This window comes from Hylobates moloch, unplaced genomic scaffold (assembly GCF_009828535.3).
Source record: "Hylobates moloch isolate HMO894 unplaced genomic scaffold, HMol_V3 SCAFFOLD_1, whole genome shotgun sequence".
In the NCBI taxonomy this organism is placed as follows: Eukaryota; Metazoa; Chordata; class Mammalia; order Primates; family Hylobatidae; genus Hylobates; species Hylobates moloch.
This window is the reverse complement of record NW_026652276.1, coordinates 37382932-37404370: the sequence shown is the minus strand read 5'-3', so window position 1 is coordinate 37404370 and position 21439 is coordinate 37382932. Positions and strand designations below refer to the sequence as shown.

Genomic DNA, 21439 nt, shown 5'->3' with positions numbered 1-21439 from the left:
GTTGCAATGAGCCAAGATCATGCCACTCCAGTCTGGGTGATGGAGCAAGACTCTGTCTCAAAAAAAAAAAAAAAAAAAAAAAAAAAAACTTGAAATACTCATTCAGCATTCAAGGGGACCTGATGTCTGAGATTAGTTTAACCTAATGAAGCACTGGTCCTTGAATTTGGGGGAAAAGTTTGAGAGTCTGATGACAACTGCATACTATTTCCCCAGATACAAATGTACATTTATGAACATGCATATACATAAATAATTTTGCATGCAATCATATGAGAGTCTCCATTTTAAAAACTTCTGCAATAAAAATTCCTCTTGTGTGTCTTCATTGGCTACTGCATCTTCACGTCTTATTGTGTAGTCCTCTTTATCTGTTTCTCAGCAAAGACGTGATGTGAGGATAATCTTGCAAAATGTAGAGTCTTAGAAAGGTGAGCTTTCGCCTGAGACCCCACTTCTTGGTCAACTTATGGTGAGTGTGCCTGTGTTCATCTAATACCTTTCATATAAGGAAGGCAAGATGATTTATCCAGGCTGAGGGGGGAAACGAAGAAAGGATCGTGACAACCTAATGCAGGTTCTTGAATAAAAGGGGTTGGTAGTTCTAATTTTGATGTGGAACCATAAACATAAGGATTTATTCCTAGTATCATGGATGAATAGTTGCTTCTATTCCCGTGTATTCCTCCTTGAGCTTCCTTCATAGATAACTCTGTTACCTGGTAATGAGGAACTCTGCTGGGGAAGTAAACGGAATGTGGTGACATTGGGTTTTTCTGCCATTTTAGCTGATTTGAGGAGATAGTCTTTCTACAGATAGGAAGTTACCATGCCATGAGTGATAGGGCAGTGTTTTTTATATCCATATAGTGGATTTTAGTTTTTCACTGGAACATAGATAATGAGAAATTGTCTCTAAAAAGTATCTCTGAAGTTGAGATTTTTGGAGGGACTTCTTGAGAGAAGTATTTTACCAGGAACTGGAACTTCATTATTGGTGATAAGCTCTTTTCCTTTGGAGTTTTTATTTTGAAGCATAATACTCACTTGAATAGGAATAAATTCTTTATTTTTTGTTTATTTCTGGGCACAGTGCCCAGGTTTTTGTTGGGGCAAGTTTATCCTCCAAAGAAACAATGTCTTAAACAGTAGTTGTTTCATAGTCTCTGGTGGACTGAGCAGACTATCCAGTACATTGAGAGCAGGACTCTTTGAGACCTCCTAAAACAAGAGGATCTTGAAATCTACAGCTGTGGAACAGCAGCTCCAAGGGAGCAACACTTGTCTCCCCCAGAAATACTTAGATTTGTTGCTTTAAGTCTTGGTTGCACACACTGGGTGATATCTGAGAGTAGAAGAGAAATCTCATGACTTTAGACACATGTCATCATTTCATTGGCTGGAAGTACACATCTCTTCCTGTTGATTCTCCCCTTAGTTCTGTAGCTAAATTCCTTGTCCAGTTACCAATAAGTATCTCTTTTTGAAGAACTCTCTCCATTTTTAAGCAACACTCCTGCATTCAAGGCTACAGATTGCTCAGTGCTTCAGTCAGCTGATACTGCTCCCTAAAGTTATGCAATATCCCAGTATCCCTGCTTGAATTTCCACATAGTAGCTACATTACTTTCTCTTCCTCAGAACCTTGCTTCTCTCTGATTAACTCTGCTTGTCTATTCTACATAAGATGCCCCATTTGTTGCCTGCATTCCTGGATGCATTTTCCTCAGTGCTGTTAAGCAAGTGCCAAAGTCATTCTACCTTGCAAAAGTTTTAAGTGCCCTTCCCTAACTTAGAATATTTTCTGAAATTATACTTCATTCATTATTCAACATGTATTAAGCATGTTTATAGTGTATTAGGAATTAGGGAAGTGGTCCTGGAGGAGATCGTGACCCAGGACATACCTATGTTTAGTTGTCCTATGATGTGATAAGCGCTAGCTGTGTGAACATCTACAAAGGAGACATAGAAATGTGTTTAAATCTGTTGTGGAGGATTAAAGGAGGTCAGCATATATATCTGAATAACAGCCACAAACCCAGTAGCTTAAGCGATAATCATTTATTGTTGCCTGCAAGTCCGTGGGTCAGCTGTGCTATTCTTCCAGTTTTGACTGTGTTTACTCCTTTGTCCACGGTTAGTCACAGGCTGGAAATTTGTCTCAGCTGATCTTGTCTGGGCCCTTTCAGGTATTTTGGGGTGAGAAGGTTGTAGGCTTGTTTAGAATAGATGCAGCTAAGTAGACTTATCTTTGGTGGCTTCTTCTCCAGCAGGCTAGTCTGGGCCTTTTCTCATAGCAAGGCAGTGTTCTAAGAAGCAAGCAGAAGTGCTCAAGGCTTTTTGAGATCTAGGCTCAGAACTGGCATACTATTATTTCTGCAGCATTCTATTGGCCACTGCAGGTCATAAAGCCAGCCAACATTCAGAGGGAATGGAAATAGACTTCACCTTTTGATGAGAAGTGCTGCAGAGTTGCATGGCAAAGGCTGTGGATACATGGTGGGAAATAACTTGGACTATTTTTTATAATCGATCTACCATTGCACCTTTAATTGATAATCAGACTTCCTGAAGTAGAAAAGTCAGTAGAAGGCACTGAATACAGATATATGGAAGGTTTACATGGTAGAAAACAAACAGGCAAACAAACATATATGGGCAGTATGAGCAACTTAATTCCAAAGTTGTTCCTTGTATGATAACTTGTTTAGTGTCATTTTCCGATCTTTTACAGACTTAAAGTTTAGGGGTAAGGAGACTATTTTAGGCCAATTCCTTATAAATTAAGAAACACCTAGAAATGTTGAGAGCCACCCAGTCCTTAAATCACATTCTTGACAGAAGTGGAACTATTACTATGAACTCAGATCTCCTCTTTTCATGGTACTCTTCATAAGCACTGTCCATGTTTCCAGTTTTACATTTTTGAAAGATAGGCATGTTTCATGTGTTATTTCTTAATGTGACCTATCTTCTACATTCTAAATATTTTTTCACAGTATCTGTCACTGTGGGCTCATCAGAAAGATTTGTGCAAATAGTGAGAGCAAATGCCTAAACCCTCATGTTGAGATTCTAATAAGCTTTAAATGATTCGGAATAGAAGCAGCTTCTATGTTATTTCACTTTTGTCTGTGCCTTTGTGTTCTAGGCACAGTTGTAATGTTCTGAAGTCACAATCTGAGCCATTAAGAGTAAGATCATGATGTCCCTGGATACCCAGAGTGAGTGCCCTGGTCTTATTTGTAATTTTAGAACTGCTGCTTCTTGGGCACCAGGGTAAAGCGATTGTATTAGACTTTGAAGAGTTCTAGGCCATACTATTTGATGCACAGATTCCATCCCACTGTCCTGTCACTTTCTTCTCTTCACAGGAATATAGCAAGATCTGGAGGAGAAAGAGAGGAAACTACTCCAGCTGTGTTCTTTATCATTTCACACTTGTTCATACTTAACCGTACATTAAGAATTGTGGGCTGGGCACAGTGACTCACTCCTGTAATCCCAGCACTTTGGGAGGCCAAGGCAGGAGGATTTTTGAGCTCAACCTAGGTAATATAGTGAAACCTCATCTCTACCAAAAGAAAAAATAGCTGGGTGTGGTGTTGTGTACCTGTGGTCCCAGCTACTTGGGAGACTGAGGTCAAAGGATTACTTGAGCCCAAGATGTTGAGGCTGCAGTGAGCTATGATTGCATCATTGCACTCCAGCATAGATGACAGAGGTGAGACCCTGTCTAAAAAAAAAAAAAATTTTTTTTTGATTCGTATCTTAATTCCTGCTAGAGAAACCAAGGCAAGATGAAGAGAACTGGGACTGAATTCTTAGCTTTATAAAGGCTGTGTGCTTAATTATTTTTAAAGCTTGGCTTTTACAAGCCATACGTTTTCAGGTAATCCTATAAAACAAATGAAAGCACAATCACCCACATACCTATGAATATTTGAGTATTATATTTAGAACAAATAGCAAAATGAATTGAAATACTTCTTTACTTAATTTTAAATAGTATGTATGGTCATAATTTTTCTCCATTACATTATTTTGATGATGTACTTTAGTAAACCATGGTTGCATGCAAGTGAAACTTGAGCTTTTCAAAATACTCCTTAATTCTTAAAAAAAGTAAGAACTTTTTTAGTAATATGTATACACACTTGATCTTCATATTTTCTATAGTTTATGGGTGTTCAAGTGTTTACTGACACCTCTTAGCTCCAAAGCCCTGTGCTAGAAGCTGTAAATGAGATGATTGTGACTTAGACATTATCTAAGCCTACTAGGTCAAGAAAGACAAATGTGCAGCTATTATAAAGGCTCTACTATGGCAGATAATTTTTCTGATTGCTAGATGGCATTAATTTTCCATTTTGCACTTGGGATATGCTAGAATTTTATATTTTGACCTTTATTCAAAGACACTTTGAAGACTAAAAGTTAAAAAAATCTATCTTATTAGATCCTTCAAGTCAAACTATTGCCCAAGGGAACAGGCAGAGTGAGTTGCTTTACATAGTAAGTTAGGATTGAGTACTAGGCATGGAGTTGGTTTATACATTTTCTTCTGTGTTCTTATAAACTTTTCACCTTATTGGATTCTTCAGCTTAAAAAAATACAAAAGGTTTATTAACTATTGCCCTTAAGTGTTAAAAACGTCTCTTGGTCTTAGTAAATAAGTAGCCTGAACTAAATATCCTAGGAAATATTGTCTTCATTGTTTGCAGCCATCATGCAAGACATATGCCTCTTGCAAAAATTGGTGACCATTCACTTTGGCAGTTACCTCAAAGCTGAGGAATGACAAAAGGCAAAAAGTGTATAACCTCTAGAATAGGCGTTCGACAAATAATTTTTTTTCTTTTCCAAACCTTGTAGGACTTAACACAGGTTATTTACCACATAGATGTTCTTTTCATTGCTAGATTTCTAGAAAATATGGGAAAAGCTCAAATAACTTTTCTTCATTTCTATTGTGTCAGCTTCTAATATTAATAAAAATTTTACTCTAGATCCAACAAAAGTCCTAACTTTTATTTCCAGGGTGCAATCTGCTATTACCAATGTGTCTGAGTATTTTTACTCTTTCATAGTAACCTATGCCAATAAATAGTCAAGTGTCCAGTCAATCCCCATCATTGTTGCAGACATTTAAAAGCTCATGTAGATATTAAAATGCATTATCTCGGTTCCATTTCTTTGGAGGTATATACAGCAAATGTCTTTGTCCTTGAAAATGTGAGTAGCCAGGCCAGCTATCACATTGTTCCAGGTGTTTTAGCATTCCCTTGCTATAGTAGCAGTCTAGATAGGCTGATCTCAGAAAATGCTAACTCCTCAATTTGCATTCTTAGACATGTTACTGCTGTACTGAATGTTATCAGATACTCTTGACCTAAAGAGTAATCAATAGCAGAGATTTTAGTTTTCTATTCTAGGTTGGAAGAATCTTGGTAATTTTGACATAATTGAACAATTATGTTGTTTTCCCTAACGTTCAGCTTTGGCTTCCAGTGATAGCCCCAAAGAAGTAATTTCTTTCTGTATTCTGAACCTGTATTTTAGGCATCTGGCCCCAGTGAGAGATGCACCAAGATATTCTTGTGTGACACAGCTAGATAGGCTAGGGGTTTCTAACGCAAGCATTATTGGAGCTGGACAGGGAAGTCAAATTTCCTGAATGAGGTGGGCTGAATGAAGGTAAGAAGGAGTGGTGATAGGTGGCCAAATGGAGGGTACACAAGTGTGTGAGTTGTGTATATAGCATCGTGGCTCAGATCCAGTTGATTACCATTACACTGGAATGCAGGCCCACTTTTGAAAGATTACATGTTTCCCCCACATCGTCCCAAGAGGAGATAGATAGTCAGATTTTGATGTAGAATTTCCCACCTTTAACATACTGTGCAACTAAAGAAAACACTTCTGTGTGTCAGGATGTGGTTGGCACTGTGATCTAGGCTTCCCTATCCATGAATGGTGGCATCTGAGACCATTTTGTCATCATCTTAAGTATTTTCATACATTATTTAACAGCAGCATTGAAATAACATTAATCTGTCTTCATAAACAATGGATACTATTTACAAAAATTATGATGCAACTACCTAGGTCACAGCCAAGGTTCCTTTTGATGCTAAACATAAAGTTGCAATTATTACTATTTACAGTAATTCTAGCATTAATGCCATTCTCTTTCTAAGATTGGAAGACTTTGAGCCAAACTTATTTTCAGTCTACATGGGGATCTCAGAGGAAAACACCCCTACAGATAATTCACCTCAACCTCAGATGTCCAGGCAAGAGGGACAAAGGTGTGAAGTGCTGGTTGATAGCTCTCAGTGAGGCCTCTAGATAATGTATTTCTTTTTCATCTGCTTCCCTTGGGGAAGAAGCTATTCCACAAATGTTTATTGAGTATTGAACCTTCTGAATTATAAATTTTCATCCCTTCTGTTGTGTCCCTTGCTCTAAAGGTTTTCTCCTTCAATCAATAGTTTCCATTTCAACCATGTTTATTATTGCAATTAACCACCTCCTTCTAACTGCTCTTTGCAATGTTTTATAAAAGCAACCACCAGATACTTCCAAGTATCCTAAAGAAAATTGTCCTCCCAACTCCAGCCCCAGCTATTAAACATTTAAAACAAGTGAAGTTATTTATTGAGTACCTATAGTTTGCCAGGGAATATGCTAAGTTGCGGGGTGTGGTGGCCTATGAAAATATAAGACATAGAAATGTATAATCTTTTAAAAAGATGCTAATATACTGTTCTGTCAATACTGTCTCTGGAAGGAGTTCAGATAATGTATAATAAATCATTAGTGGACCAGGCCAACATCTAGTTAAGCACTAATCTTGATTCTAAAAGGTTACAGAAGTATATTTCTGAAGTGACTCTCATACTAAATTTTGATCCTTTAAAGAAGTTACTACTTTTCCTATTTGGCGATTTTTTCCCCCTCTGTGAAATTATTTTTTTGTTTTTCATTTCCTTTTAGGAACAGAACTCATTAATTGCTACTAATAATAGCAATTGTGTGATGTTTTTAATTCCTAAAGAAAGGTGCTATGAAAATCTAGTTGATCTTAACGTGAGTTTAATTTTAAAGTATTAATTTTATAGAACATTCAATGTGGCTTTGTGAGTTATGCCAAAAATGAAGCCATTAATTCCCAAGTTGAGTTTAAACCCAAATTTTCTTTCATCGCAGTGCCTGGATACCTGTGTATTGGATGAGCAGTTGAGTACTGATGCTTTCCCCAGGGAGCACTGCCAGTGACTTTCCCTACAAGTCAGGCCTCCTTTTAAGTCAGGCCTAGTAGTGAGCAGTGATTCCTCGTAGTAATAATAACTGATAGATTCAGGGACATTTTTGAAGCACTCAATTCCTCAGTTTCTTTTCCGTTATACCTTTTTGTTAAGTTAGGAACAGGTAATAACCCTTCCTCTTTCCCCATCTCAAACGCAAAAGAATGTCCCCAGGAAGATTACCCAGTGACATTCACAGTAAATGTGAATAAATGTTAGTGTGAATCCACAGCCTGGTGTTAATGGTTTTTCCCTTCCCCTTTGCTTGTGTCTCCCTGCTGAATAAGAATACCTGAAGAAGTGTCAAGAAGATGCTGCTGCTGAAGGCCTTGGAGTCCCCGAGATGCAACTTACTTTCCCCTTTAAAATATCTAAACAAGACATTTAATATTGAAACCAAGTACCTCATGACCAGAGGCAGAAGGAGCCACAGTATTCAGGAACCATTTCCTCATCTCCATCTGGAATACAGTACTCTGCTACAGGGGTTTTCAAACTTTTGTTCACAGGACCTCTTTGCTGTCTTAACTCCTTGAGAACCCAAATGAGCTTAAGTATATGTGGCTTATATTTATCAATATTTTGGATTAGATATTATAACTAAGGGATTCTAAATTATTTAACAAATTTATTTAAAAATAAACCCATTACATCTTGATGAAATAATATATTTTTATGAGAAAATAACTATCTTCTAAGAACAAAAATCTTTACTGAAAAAAGTATTGTTTTACATTTTCACAGATTTCTTTAGTGTCTGATTTAAGGGAAGACAGCTGGATTCTTATATCTCCTTCTGCATTCAATCTGTTATGATTTGCTATTTTGGTTTATGTAGAAACTGGGCCTCATACAAATATGCAGTTGGAAAAGAAAGGATCATTTTAATACTCTTTTCATGTAATTTTGGATATTCTCTCTAATACTGTACTAAAACTTGACAAATGGTGGTTTCTTAAGGGTTTCTTACAAGGGAGAAAATGAAACAATATCAATGAACTTTCCGTACTGTAAAATACACTGGTCTATCTTGCATTTTGAATGGAACTGTTACCCACACATGATTTTGTAACATCATACATTTGTCTCTTGGAAAATATTCGTAGATTGAGTTATGCAGATCTTCCAAATAGTGACACATTTTATTATTTGTTATCAAAATCATTGCATTTATTAATATTACCACTGATCTTATCAGAAAGGTTCTTCAGTACTGGGAAGCTGTCAAGCTCATGGTGGCAAATACAAGTTGGCAAAAATTCTAATTTTCCTTTGAAAGCTGGAATTTTAATATTGGCAACAAATACAATCAGTTTTCATTGAAGTGATGGGCTTACTTTATATATTTTCAAGAAAATCGTTGCCAAATAACCAGTCTGGAAAACCATCATTTGCCTATCAGTCATTCATTCAAATAAAAAAAATGGTGTTCCATGAACACAGCAGGTAGTTCAGCTTGCAGCATAATCGCACAAGTTCTTTTTCTTTGCAGAACCATCATACATCAGAAGTGCTTCATGTGTACTTTCTATTTTGTCACATAGAATATTAAAGACATGTAAGTTCAAGGGTTGAGGTTTAATAACATTTATAATTGTTATTGCTTGGTTACAGACCTTGAGTGAAACTGCCTTTTGTTTATGTTTTGAACTGCTAGTGGGTAGTGGTAAAAAACAAAATGACTATTCATACAGTTGGGTGCCTCTGCCATTATTCATGCTAAGACACCAGCAGTTTGACCCGCCATCAGTCCAAATGGCAACACAGTAAATAAGGCCAATAACATCATAGAATTATTATGGAAATAGCTTTGACCTTTTGGACTTGAGACCCCCAAGAGTCTGTGGACCAACTTTAAAAACTGCTGTTATATTACATATGTTCCAAATCCCTGGTTTGCATTTTCAGATTTACGCTTATACTGTAACCCCATTATACTTCATCAAGAAGTGGGGCTATGCTACCTTTCCTCGCTTATCCAAACACCAAAACTAACCATATAGGTATCTTTACATTTGCCACATTTTAGTAATTCCTTATCCCAGTTCACCCTGATGAACATGTAGACATGAGCTTAATCCAAGCTGTAACCATGGTTACCGTTTTCCCCAGGCTGGCCCTACTTGTTGGGCCACAGCTGGCTCGCATATGCCATCTTGCCCATCGCTGCCCACCCTGCCATTCTCATGTGAGCTAGCCTCGGCTTCCTGAGGTTCCCTATGAGGTATCCTGAGCTCTGCATGGACACATCCTTCTACTGAATTTTAGTGCCATGTCAGTGAGAATATCACCCCCATCCCTTAGTTGCAGTGTCAATGCTTAAAGGTATTTGCTGAACTTACAATCATATTGGGAAATGTGAGTATTAAAGTCAAAACACTTCTGGAACCTAAACTCATACCTATTGTACTGATTTTTACCAGATAAAGGAAATGATGACACTTATTAGTTGGCTTGGATTTTAAAATATAAAGATCGTATTGAAGGTAGATGGATAGGAGGTGAAGTATTTGAAATGTGGCATTGGACCTGGGCTTATAAACTCCAGGTGTGATTCCTCCTCTTACCAGCTCTTCTACCTTCTGTGAAGTGAGCTACCTCTTTGAGCCTTATTTTTCTTGTCTGTGGGAAAGTGTTAGTATTTACCTGTAAGTGTTGTAGGGAAGATTAACCTCGTTTTGTAGATAGCAGCTACCATACTGTGTGGACATAGTAGATAACTATTTTAAAAATCATAATTTATGAATTTGGTAATTAGACATTTACCAGATCTGATTTCAGCTGTCATATATGGTTGCATTATTATAGTGTGAATTCATGCCCCCATGATGTTAAAAAGTGGTGTTTTTGGCATGTGTGCATTTGCTGAAGTTGTAAAAACACATTTTTTAAGTATACAAGTAATGGACAGCAGATGAGAAACAGATTGCAAAAACTCTTTTCAATATCCAAACATGACAGTAAACTCATATTGTTCAAAGAATAGGGCCCTTAATTGGATGGGATTTTTATTTGATTTATGACCTGAGGCTAATACTGTGGCTTGGATACGTTCTAACCCCATGACTGTCTAATAGCTTACATATACGTTGGGTAGTAATGCCAGTGGATAGGTTTTATTCTGAGAACCTTCATTCTTAACTCAAATCTCAAAAATAGATGATAAGGCAGAAAATATTTGGGGTGATAAGATTGAATATGGAATAGAACATCAATTGCTTGCTCTCAGATACTAGTCTTTTTTGTTTTTCAAGTAATGGAGAAACACATATATTATTTTCATCTGGGAGTGTCTATTGTGTTTGCATGCACCAGATAAGCTGGAGAAGTCATGGCCTGCAAGTAACATAAAGCGAATAAAATTTTTGCCAGCTGGGGCATAACAAAATGCTTACCACCCTCTCTGAAAGTTAGTTGTGTTTTGGTCATTGGCCTGCTATATTGAATGCTGATTTTTTTTTCCATTTTGACATGATAGTGAATGACATTGCATTGTATAAAAAGGATATTTTTATTTACACACTTAAAAATGGATCCTGGGTTTTAAGGAAATTTCCTTTTAAACACATCTTGGCTCTGGTAAAATCTATTCTGAAGAACTTATAGGCAAATAGCTTCTGAGAATTTGGACTCATTAGCAGGACTTATTTCTTTGGCTATATTTCCTGATAATAGTTTTCTGTAAGCTATGTGAATGTCAGAGAGCTGAAATAGTCAGAATTTTTCTTCTGAGCTCATTAGTGAATGCATACAGGATGAGGTAGCCGGAAACAGTTTGAGGTATAATCAGTGTCTTCTCACTCTCTCCTTTTCTTTCATCTCATTCTTTACCATGTTTTTTGGGCATTAGTTTAAAAGCCTAGCATTTAATAGGAACTTTGGCATATGTAAATATTTTCTGGGTTCAGTTTTAGCAAATCTGTTGCTCTCATGAAGACTGTAGAGAAAATGTTTGTACTGATTCAGGAATGTTAAGAATGTGGTGGGGAGTGGCTCTTCAGAATACTGCAGTGTGGTAATGATGTTTGTGGCTATGATTTTCTTGTTTTTCTTTTTTTTTTTTGTCTTCTTTCATCTCAGCTTTTCAAAGTCTTTAGAAAATATAAGATATTCCCATTTTAGGGTTTAGAAAATGACTCGAATATATGCATATAGTTGTGAAAGGTGTTGAGATAGCCTCAAATAATAAGCTATAGATTTTGACCATATTATAGGTGGGGTCCCTGCCTGGGAATGACCCACCCTCAAGCTGTTTGGCTCCTGTTAAAAGGACTAGAAGGGCTCTGCTAGAGGAACAAGGATGCTCTTCCTGGTGTGGCTCTTCTGTGGCATCTGGTTCAGGGCTGTGGTCCCACACCCAATGGCAGATTTTCTTATTTTAGAGGGAGTGAGTCACATTCCTCAGCCAGTGGATGAAAAATTCCAGCCATTCCAGTTATCCACGCCTATGATCCCTTCTGTTTTACACAGATCATTGAGTCCCAACTCACTAGACCAAGACTCAGGGAAATCATGCTATGATCTTGGCTCTGCCATTGGCCAATTTTGTGACCTCAGGGAGTGTGTAAAATCTGGGTCTCAATTTCCTCATCTGTAAAATGAAGTAATTAGAAGAAAGGCCCTTTTTGATGACACAGTCTGTGACCTCTAACTGGTAATTTTTATAAGTATTCTCACAAGAAAGCTGTGGTTGCAAGAAACTAGAAATTAGTGGGATAAATAAGGTCTAACATAGGCATCGATTAGTGTACTTCTTACCAAGTTTTAGAGGGCTCCAAGGAATATCTTGGGCTGTATATGTGATATGGCAAAATTTAAAGAGTTTGTGACTGTGACATTGTCCTCTCACAGAGTATAAAGCTGTTCAGTAACTATGGAATGATGAGTGAGGTTGCCTGATGCCTACTGGTATGAATTTTCGTTCTTGAACTTACTCTGGTACTAACCATTCTTCGTCTGAATATGATGTTCTTTTCCATGCGGCAGTCACCAGTAGTAATGGGCTTGACTGCCTGTGGAGCCCAAGCTATCTTTATAATGCTGGATTGGGCTCTCAAGTGGGGGAGTAAAGCATTTTAAGTTGAAGACATTGCCCCTGCTCTTGAGAAAGAAACAAATAAGCAACTAGTCATAGAGGCAAAATGAAATAATAGATGTAATCAAAATGTGAACAAGGTAATGGTGGGTGTGATGGAATAATAAATTAATTCTAATTGGAGAACTGGGGAAGGATTCATATGTGAGATGAAGAGTCATGAAGGTTGGACCTAGAGAGATACTCTCTAATATTAAACTAGAGAGGGAAAAATAAAAGGTAATTTCAGGCAAAGGAGAAGGGCTTTTTGGATTAAAGCAGAAGTAGGACTCCAAATATGTGACTATAGGAAGGGCATGGAATATTTGGAGAAAAGTGAGTCGATGTAGAGAAACCAATAGGTGGCTATTGCTGTAGTGAAAGCAAGAGATGATGGTTAACTTGGCCCAGAGAGTAGTTGTAAGAGTGAAGGAAAGTGAACAGCTTGAGATAGATTTAGAAGATAATGTCAATAGAATTTGTCGATGGATATCATATGGGGGGTTATAGAGAAAGGGTATAGATGAATCCTAGAATTTTGGCTCACACAAGTGGGAAACTATCACCATTTGTTAGGAAAAAAAATACCTAGGGTGTAGAATGCCATGCACTCAGTTTTGGGCATGTAGGTTTAGGCATCTATGTTGAGATGTAAGGTTGGAGCCCTCAGTAATAAGTCATGGTAGAAATGTGTTTGGGAGCCATCCAGGTTAAAATCCTGGCGGTGGATGAGCTTACTGGAGAGAAAACAGAGATATGGAAAAGTAGAGTCATATATCTAGGACTGAGTGAACATTGAGGGATTTGGATGTAAAGGCTGAGCAGAAGATGCTGATTGACAAAGGAAACTGAGAACTGGGCATATGCATTGAATGGTGTGAATATAAGGGAGACAGCTTATGTCCAGATACCCATCTGGGAGAGAGGATGAGGAAATGCTGAGTAGGCCATGGTAAGGCAAGAGAATGGCAGAAAGACTTAATCATGGGTGTTATAAAAATTAGGAGTGGTCTTAAAATTACTGGGGATATTTCTCTTTGATTATGGATCACTAGGCTGGAATCTTCATAAAAGCAGGGGCCGTGTTCTCTTGTTCATTACTATAACTGCAGCAAGCTCAGTGCCTCTGCATAGAAGTCACCCAATACATGATGTTGACAAATGCTCAAATATTTGTTTTTTTAACTCAATTTTTTTACCTTAAATATTTTTTTTACCTCAAATTCCTCAGATATCGTGTGTTTTCCTTGACTCCTAATATTACCTCCATGCATATAACTTACCAATGTGTATGTCCTAGGTCTGACCTCTCTTCTGAGTTCCAGTCCCAGATTTTTAGCTGCCTGTTAGACTTGTTTACCTGGATCATTTGGAGGCATCTCACATTCAGTTAAGGCAAATATTGAACTTGACTCACATTTTCCACCTTCCCATTCTGTCACTCATGCTTTCTTCTTCGTTACAGATCTTATAGTGGACTCTCTTCTAGTTTAATTTTTTGTGTGCGTGTGTGTGTGCCTGTGTGTGTGAGAGCCTCTGCCTTCCATGGGGGAGTCACAAATAGTGAAAAAGGCAGTCACACATAGTGAAAAAAGGCAGCGCTTTCATAGAATCTTTATATTCCCACCATGCCTTATGCTGTGCCTTTCATGTAGTCACACTAAATAACAGTTTGGTTTAAATCAGGGTTTGTTAACAAGCCATATAAATTTTTGGACTCTGCCTTTTAGCATGTGAAAGACTTGTAAAGATTTCAAAGACAAATAAGAAAAAGTATGCCTAATGAGGTGTATATATAAAGAGAGTTAAAACTTTGGTGATTCTTGTGTGGACAGAAGAAAGCAGGGGATCATTTGATAATAAATCTCCATTTCTGTTGTGGAAGGAGGTATAAATAAATAAAAAGCCTTCTTTCAAGTCTATGAAGTCTTATTTACTGTGGAGGCATTCTAATCATTTCCCCAATCTGAAAGGGCTGAATAAGCAGGAGAGAGAGGAGAGAGTTGGTTTGGAAATATTTTCCCCGTGGTGAGCATAGCTCTAAAGGTCAGTGGATGGACTGATGCAGTCAGCTGGTGACATTTGAATGGCCTTACCCAGCTGGCATCTGTTCTGATTGATTAGTGCTTCTGTGCTTTAGATTAGAAGTTATTATTGAAATATGTGTTTGGCTCACTTTGAATTCTTATTGACTCCGTTAGTTTACATTTCAATTCTAGATTTTCCGTCTCTGTTTTATACCTCTGTTGTCTCATGGACTGTTTAAAAACTAATGCTTTCCTTGAGGAAGATTCTCCAGAATGTCAGGCCCAAATGTTGAATTTGACTCAACGTTTCCTGAAGATTGGACTTCTAAATTAACGCTAAAAGTTTCTGAAGATATGTTTTTTAGTTACGTCATCAGCTTAATTTATAACCCTTTCCATTCCAAATACATCTCTGAGGTAAGTCTTCTAGCACGCTGATTTTTATTTACATTTAATTTGGAATATTCTTAGTGCTGTTAAGACACCTTTTTCATAAAAAAGACAATACATTCCGTCCTTATGGTTGGCAGAGTAACACCATCTGAAAGATGTCTACTTCCTAGTCCCTAGAACATTTGTATATGTGATGTTACATGGCAAATGAGAATTAAGGTAACATATGAAATTAAGATTGGTCAGTTTACTTTAAGCTAGAGAGATTAACCTGGTGGGCTCAGTGTAATCACAGGGGTCTTTATTTGTGGAAGAGGGAAGCAGGAGAGAAGGTCAGACTTGACTGGCCATTGATGGTTTTGAAGTTGGAAGGGACCAAAGAGCTAAAGAATGTGGGCAACCTCTTCAGAAGGTAGACAAAGCAAGTTAATGAATCCTCCCTTGGAGCCTCCAGAAAGGAATTCAGGTCCACTCACACCTTGATGTTCACCCAGTAAGATCCACACCTGACTTTGGGCCTGCAGAATTAGAAGATAATAAATCTGTGTTACTGCAATCCACTAAGTTGGCAGGTAATTTGTAACCAGAGAAATAGGAAACCAGTAGAACCCTTCTTTATTTCAGTTTGGTGATATGAATGTGTTGCTTCTTACATTCTAGATACCAGGCATTTATAATTTTTCCTAGAAGAGTTAGCCTATTTTTACTTTATATGATCAAGGGGCAACCATGTTTACTTTCATAAGGAGTAATTTTTTTACCTATACAAAATTGGATAATTTGTTTTGCTATTGAATGTGATTATATCCACTTTTATCAATATATAATTATTATATGAGTACATTTTGGCATAACTCACTATATATTTTTGATATTGAGGTCACCTCTTTTAACTTGCATAACAGTAACCCAACATGCTTTTGAGCTGTAAAAAGGAGAATATGTTTGAACATTCTTGTTTGAATGGTGTAGTAGTTATGACATTGGCACTGTTAGGAATGACAAATAGTCATTTCCTATTTGGTTTATCAGGGAACACTATTTCCTTGGTTGCAATAAATGTCCATACTGTCTATTGGTTTTCAACTTTTGGAATCAAATTATAGAGAAAGTATGGTTATCATTACAGAAAAGAATGTAAATATTTGCAACTTCAGCAGCATAAAAGTAAAGGTAGAGACGACAGAAATGGGAAGGGAAAGGGTGGAAGGTGAGGAAAAGAGTAAGGGCTGCCAAGTCCTCTTTTACTCCGAGGAATGAAGAGATGCTGTTTTAGATGACAATAAACATAGTCATTCATTAAAGATAAAGGTAACCACTAAAGGGAATAAAAATATTTGAATAACTCTATTAATGGAAAGGATGGAAAAGTTGGGGGACTCTAAATTCACTAAGTCCCCATGAGTGATTTCAGAAAGTCAAAAGATGATTTCTGAAGTTTAACAGTTGGGACAGTCAGAAATGCTTATTATTTAGAGAAAAGGTGTTAAAATTCAAAAAGACTAAAAGATCTAAAAGAGTTGCCTCTGGAGAATACAGAACTGGGCCACTCTTCTGTACCATTTAATTTTTTTAAATCAAAGTAATGCTTACACATGGTTTAAAGAAGAGTTGGCAGATTTATCTGTAAAGATCTAGAAAGTAAATATTTTAGCCTTTGCAAGCCACATGACCTCTGTTGCAGCTGCTCAACTCTGAGTTTGGCTGTGTTCCCTTATACCTTTATTTACAAAAGCAGTGATAGGTAGGATTTGGCCCATGGGTCACAGTTTGCCAATTCGTTTATAGGGTCAAATAGTACTAAAAGGCCCATGACAAAAACAGTGGTCCATTGGCCCCCTGCTGCCCAAACCACTTCTAAGAAGCAGTCACTCCAAACCCTTGACTCTAAACCCCACAGGTTTTTTCTGTTTTTCTCCATAATTCTAATAATGTATGAATCAAGGGATACCAGTGTGCTTTTATGTCTAAATATGAATTTACTGCTATTCCTTGGTTCATCAATTTTAGACATTTTCTGTTTACATCTGATTAAGGTAGTTGAAAATACTAGCTATTTTATAGCTATAACTCAAGCTATAACTTTTTTTCTCGTTTCCTAAAATTATTGTTATGCTATTTGGTTAAATGCGTATTCAATGTTTTTACGATTATGAGAATTCAGCTATTGTTACTTTTGAGCCCATAACAATGGTTGCCTTTTGTCTCGTGCAAACTTTTGGTTTTACTGGAGTTAATGACTTTATTTGCTTAGTTTTCATTGAATCGCATGCTTTCTTTCCATTCTTTTTAATAGTTATGTAAAATGTCTCTTACTGCAATCTTCCACTGAGTTAAAACCATCAAAAATCTATTGATTTTGGACTTTTTCCTAGTAACATTGCTCCTGGAGCCCTTCATTGTCCTGATCACATCAGGGTTGGTTTTTCTCTAAGCCCTTGCATGGCTATGTTAATTGCTGTCACTATTTATCTGAGAATTCCCTTCCCATCTCTTGTGTGTTGGGTCCTCTGTTCCCTGGGTCCCTCATTTTGGTGGAGCATATTCGTCTAATCACCTGTCAGGAGTGACTGGGAGGAGGGTTGAGTGTAAGCCTGGTTTTTACCTTGCTGGGGTTGGATGGAGTAGCAAGGTTGGCATGTGACCCCCAGTCTTTAGTCTGTAGCCTTTTACATTCAGCCCTTCTCTGTGCCTGATGTCTTGGAGTCTGGATCTTGCTCTTTTTCAGTTTCTCCAGAGATTATATCTCTTGCCTCTCGATGAGTGAGATCATGGGGGGCACCTACCTAGGAGTTTTATCCTTCCTTAAAGAATTTGTCAGGCAGCTTTTGTTCACCATTTTCAGCCCCCACCTTCGTCTACTTTTCATGATACCTGGGGTCTCCAGACCCTGTCAAGGTAGATAGGTTTGTGTTTCATGCTAGCTCTCTTCATTGGCAGGAGCTTGGATTTGACCTTCTTCCCCTCTGAGAAGTCATTACTTCTTTGTCTATCCTTTTTCTGTCTGCATGTTGTGATTTGAGTTACAGATATCTGCTATTTCCATGAAGATAGAGTTTATGGTTTTGTTTCTTAATTTCCTTGTTTGGGGATGATTTTCAGAGAAGGAATGAGATAGTCGTAATGACTGTAACTGTGGATGTGTGTTAGCTGATAATTTTTAAAATTAAAATATTTCTGTATCTGTAATTTTCAAAACAATAAAGATGAAACTTACTTTCTTTTACCAGCTAAAAAAAAAGACCCATAGTCATCTCAGCTTTGGGATTATATTAATATGTATGCATGAACGAATATATTCAAATATGTATGTGCATGTGTGCAACTGATAGTGTGATATAATCCTCGGAAAACTTTTCCTCAACATTTTGATTATTTTTCTATAATTTTAAGCATCTTTCTTTATAAGGTGAATTTGGAGCTTAATATTGTTGTTGTTGTTTGCTTCTTACACAATTGGCATTCCTGCTTGGGGCCTCCCTCCCACTGTATTTATAACTTAGTAGTGTAATAATGGTATAATGATACATCATTGTACAATACTATATCATTTTTCGTGTCTTCATCTACCTTCTCATTCGCATTCCTGAAGTAGGTAAGGTGTTACACCCAAGGGAAGCTGTTAGCTTTTGTTAGCAGGCTATTTTCTAAAAAGTTTTAGCTAATTGTTTTTGGAGTTTGGCTTGCCTTTTCCCATGTAAAGAATGTTTAAATGAAAATTTGTATCATCTGCACAGGCTTTTCATATGTCAACCTTTTGATTAATGTCAATGAATGTGTCAGTTAATTATGAATCTTAGCTAAGGCACTGGACATGAAGGGCAGATGGCCAGTGTATCCAGAAATTCTCAAACTGTTTGTGATAGAGGACCAGATTGTTTTGTTTGTTCATCTATGGCAAACAGATACTTTTATAAAATACAAAATCATGTGGATGAATATAGCAATAACAAATTGCTATAAATTTTTAAAAATGCTTACTCCCAATTTTTGTATTTTTGTTGCAAATGGAAAACAAACAGTTTCATGGAATGCATTAGCCTACAGACTACATTTTGATCACAGGCATAGGAAAAAAATTGGGAAGAGTGTTTCTTCCCAAATTTTTGATGTGTGAAAAACTTGCCTACCATTCTGGTGCTTCTCTTTCTGGGCCTTTTGCTCACTTCCTGCTGACTTTATTCTTTCCCAAGCCCAGAGGGTCTCTTTGCCCTCCTAACTGCTCATTAGCTTCTAGTTTTGAGGAATTATGCAGAGTAGTAATAATCACAGGCGCTGTTTATTACACATCTATTGTAAGAAGAGTGCAGTGTCAGATGCTGGGATTACAGTGGCATACACGTCAGAAATGGCTCTGCCTTTGGAATGTAAGAGTCTGGTGCCAAGAAAGAAAATATATGTACGTATATGTATGCCCATATATGTGAATGTATATGAATATGTAATAAATTTCTCACAATCCAGGGAAGGTAGAGGATATTGTTCCCATTTATGAGTGGTAGATTTTGAATTTCAGCCTAGTCTTACTTTAAAGCTCATACTTTTTCCATTAAGCATTTTGGGGAGTAGGCTGAATTATCCTATTTATGTGGCACATGCCCAGCCAATCCTGCTGTGCTGTACATCAGCAGTTTGGAAAAAAAACATCTGAGATGCAAATAACATGTAAGTCCCTTCTTCCTTTCTAGAAGTATTTTCATTTAAAAGAAAAGGTACCTTTAAACTTATTTAATGATGATGTAAAAACTAGTAGAATTTTATTTGATTTTGTAGAGTGGAATAAAAAATTTACTCGGTGTGGTGCAAGATACTCTTGGCAAGGGTAGAGAGGTGGTTACTACCACTTGCTGTTTTTGCATCTCCACCAAGTTTATTCAACCTGACGAGTGAACTAGTTTTCCCACTCTCATGTAAGGGTTGCTTTTCTGAGCTTTGACTTATTTTACAAATGACTACAATGAGACTTGCCCAGGGGCACAGCCATTTGTTAGAAGACCTGGCTCCCCACCTCCAGGCTGCCACTGACTTGCCTCAAGCCTGTGCTCAAATGCCACTTTTTCGTGGAGGCCTGGCCTGACCCCGTATTTAAAAATACAAACTGCCTGTACTCCCTATCCTCCTCATCCTACTCTATTTTATCTCTCAAATTGCTTATCACTTACTAACATATCATTAATTCACGTATGTGTTTTGTTTGTTAATTATTGTCTTCTCCCTTCACTAAAATTTAAGCTTTATTCCTTCCAAGGGCTGGATTTTTATTCTCTTATTTTTTTCTTAGACGTTGCAAGAACTCAACACATGTTGCAGAAAGGACTGCCATTGACCTGCAGTCTACAGTGTTTCTGCTTCTCCCATGCTGCCCTTGTCTATATCAAAAGATCTAGGTCTCAAGATTTGAGCTTTTATTCAGTATCAATAAAATGGCTTTCTCTGTTATACCCTGAGCCCCTCCCACTACTTTCTTACTCCTTTCTGTTTCTCATTGTCTTCATTTGTATGACAAATGCATAATGAATGTCAGAAGTAGTTTTAGGTGCTGGGGATATGGAAGTGAGTAAGATAAATGAGGTTTCTGAATCATGGTGCTTATGTTCTAGTTGGGGCAGACTAAGCCATAAAATTAACAAATAATTGAATAAAATAAGGATAACATATGATACTGATAATTTATGATACTGCCAGGGAACCAGTGTTAGTTAGGTGGAGAAATTTCTCTCTGAGTAGGGGATACTTGAGGTTAGCTCTCCCTACCTTCTTCTCTGCATTCTCTGTGTTCTTTTTAGCTGTACCTGTGATCCATCTGCAGCATTCTGGAGGAATGAAGTTGTTAGAGAAACACAGCTAACAGTAGCAGGTAGTATTATCCCCAATCCTTTTTGAAGATCAGAGGCAAATAATCCCTTACTATTCCTATTACTGCCACACTGAAAAGAAGTTTTATAAACAGTGTGGGTGGGGGGTGGGGGGTGGGAGGAGGTAGGTGGTTGTAGTAAAGTTGATGAGGTCTTTATGTTTGTCTTAGAGTTAGTTTATTAAAGTTAACTTATTTTTATAAACATGGCCACCAGTACCTCTTCTGCAATAAATTAAAATTCTCCTTTCTGTGTCTTAATCTCTTCTGTGATCGAGCCATAAAACTGTGTTCAAGTGAAGAGCTAAGGGCCATTATTGTTACCTGTAAAATGCTTTAAACCTTACTCAGTCATTCATATACACAAAGATACACACAACTGGTAGACAGTATCTGTCGAAAGTATTCTTTGGAGTTAGCATACAGAGATGCCAACATTATAGCACCAAGAAAGTTTGAATTGGAGAGATATTAAGTAAACTGTGAGTTGTACAAATTTGCATTCTCAAATTTATTCTTATTAAGATTCATTTTGTAGCAGAATATTTTTTAGGGCTCTATAAAGGAAGAATTATTCTAAAAATTAATAGCTTGCTCTTCTCTTTGGAGATATGGCTGCTTCCACTTTTTAGCTGTAGGCTTTGAATTCTTCTGGACCACACAAGTTTGTAAAACCTTGGCATCCAGGGCTTTGGACTATAAAATTTCACTGGAGACAAATAATGGAAAACAGGATTTTTAAAAAATCAGCTGTTTTCCTTAAAATTACTTTGAGTC

The 21439-nt window shown here is 37.2% G+C and overlaps 1 protein-coding gene across 1 annotated transcript in view; it reads left to right on the top strand.

The window, feature by feature from the left end:
* The window catches only part of PARD3B (par-3 family cell polarity regulator beta), a 1040345-nt gene that overhangs the window by 110429 nt on the left and 908477 nt on the right, over positions 1-21439 (top strand). The window lies entirely within an intron of this gene.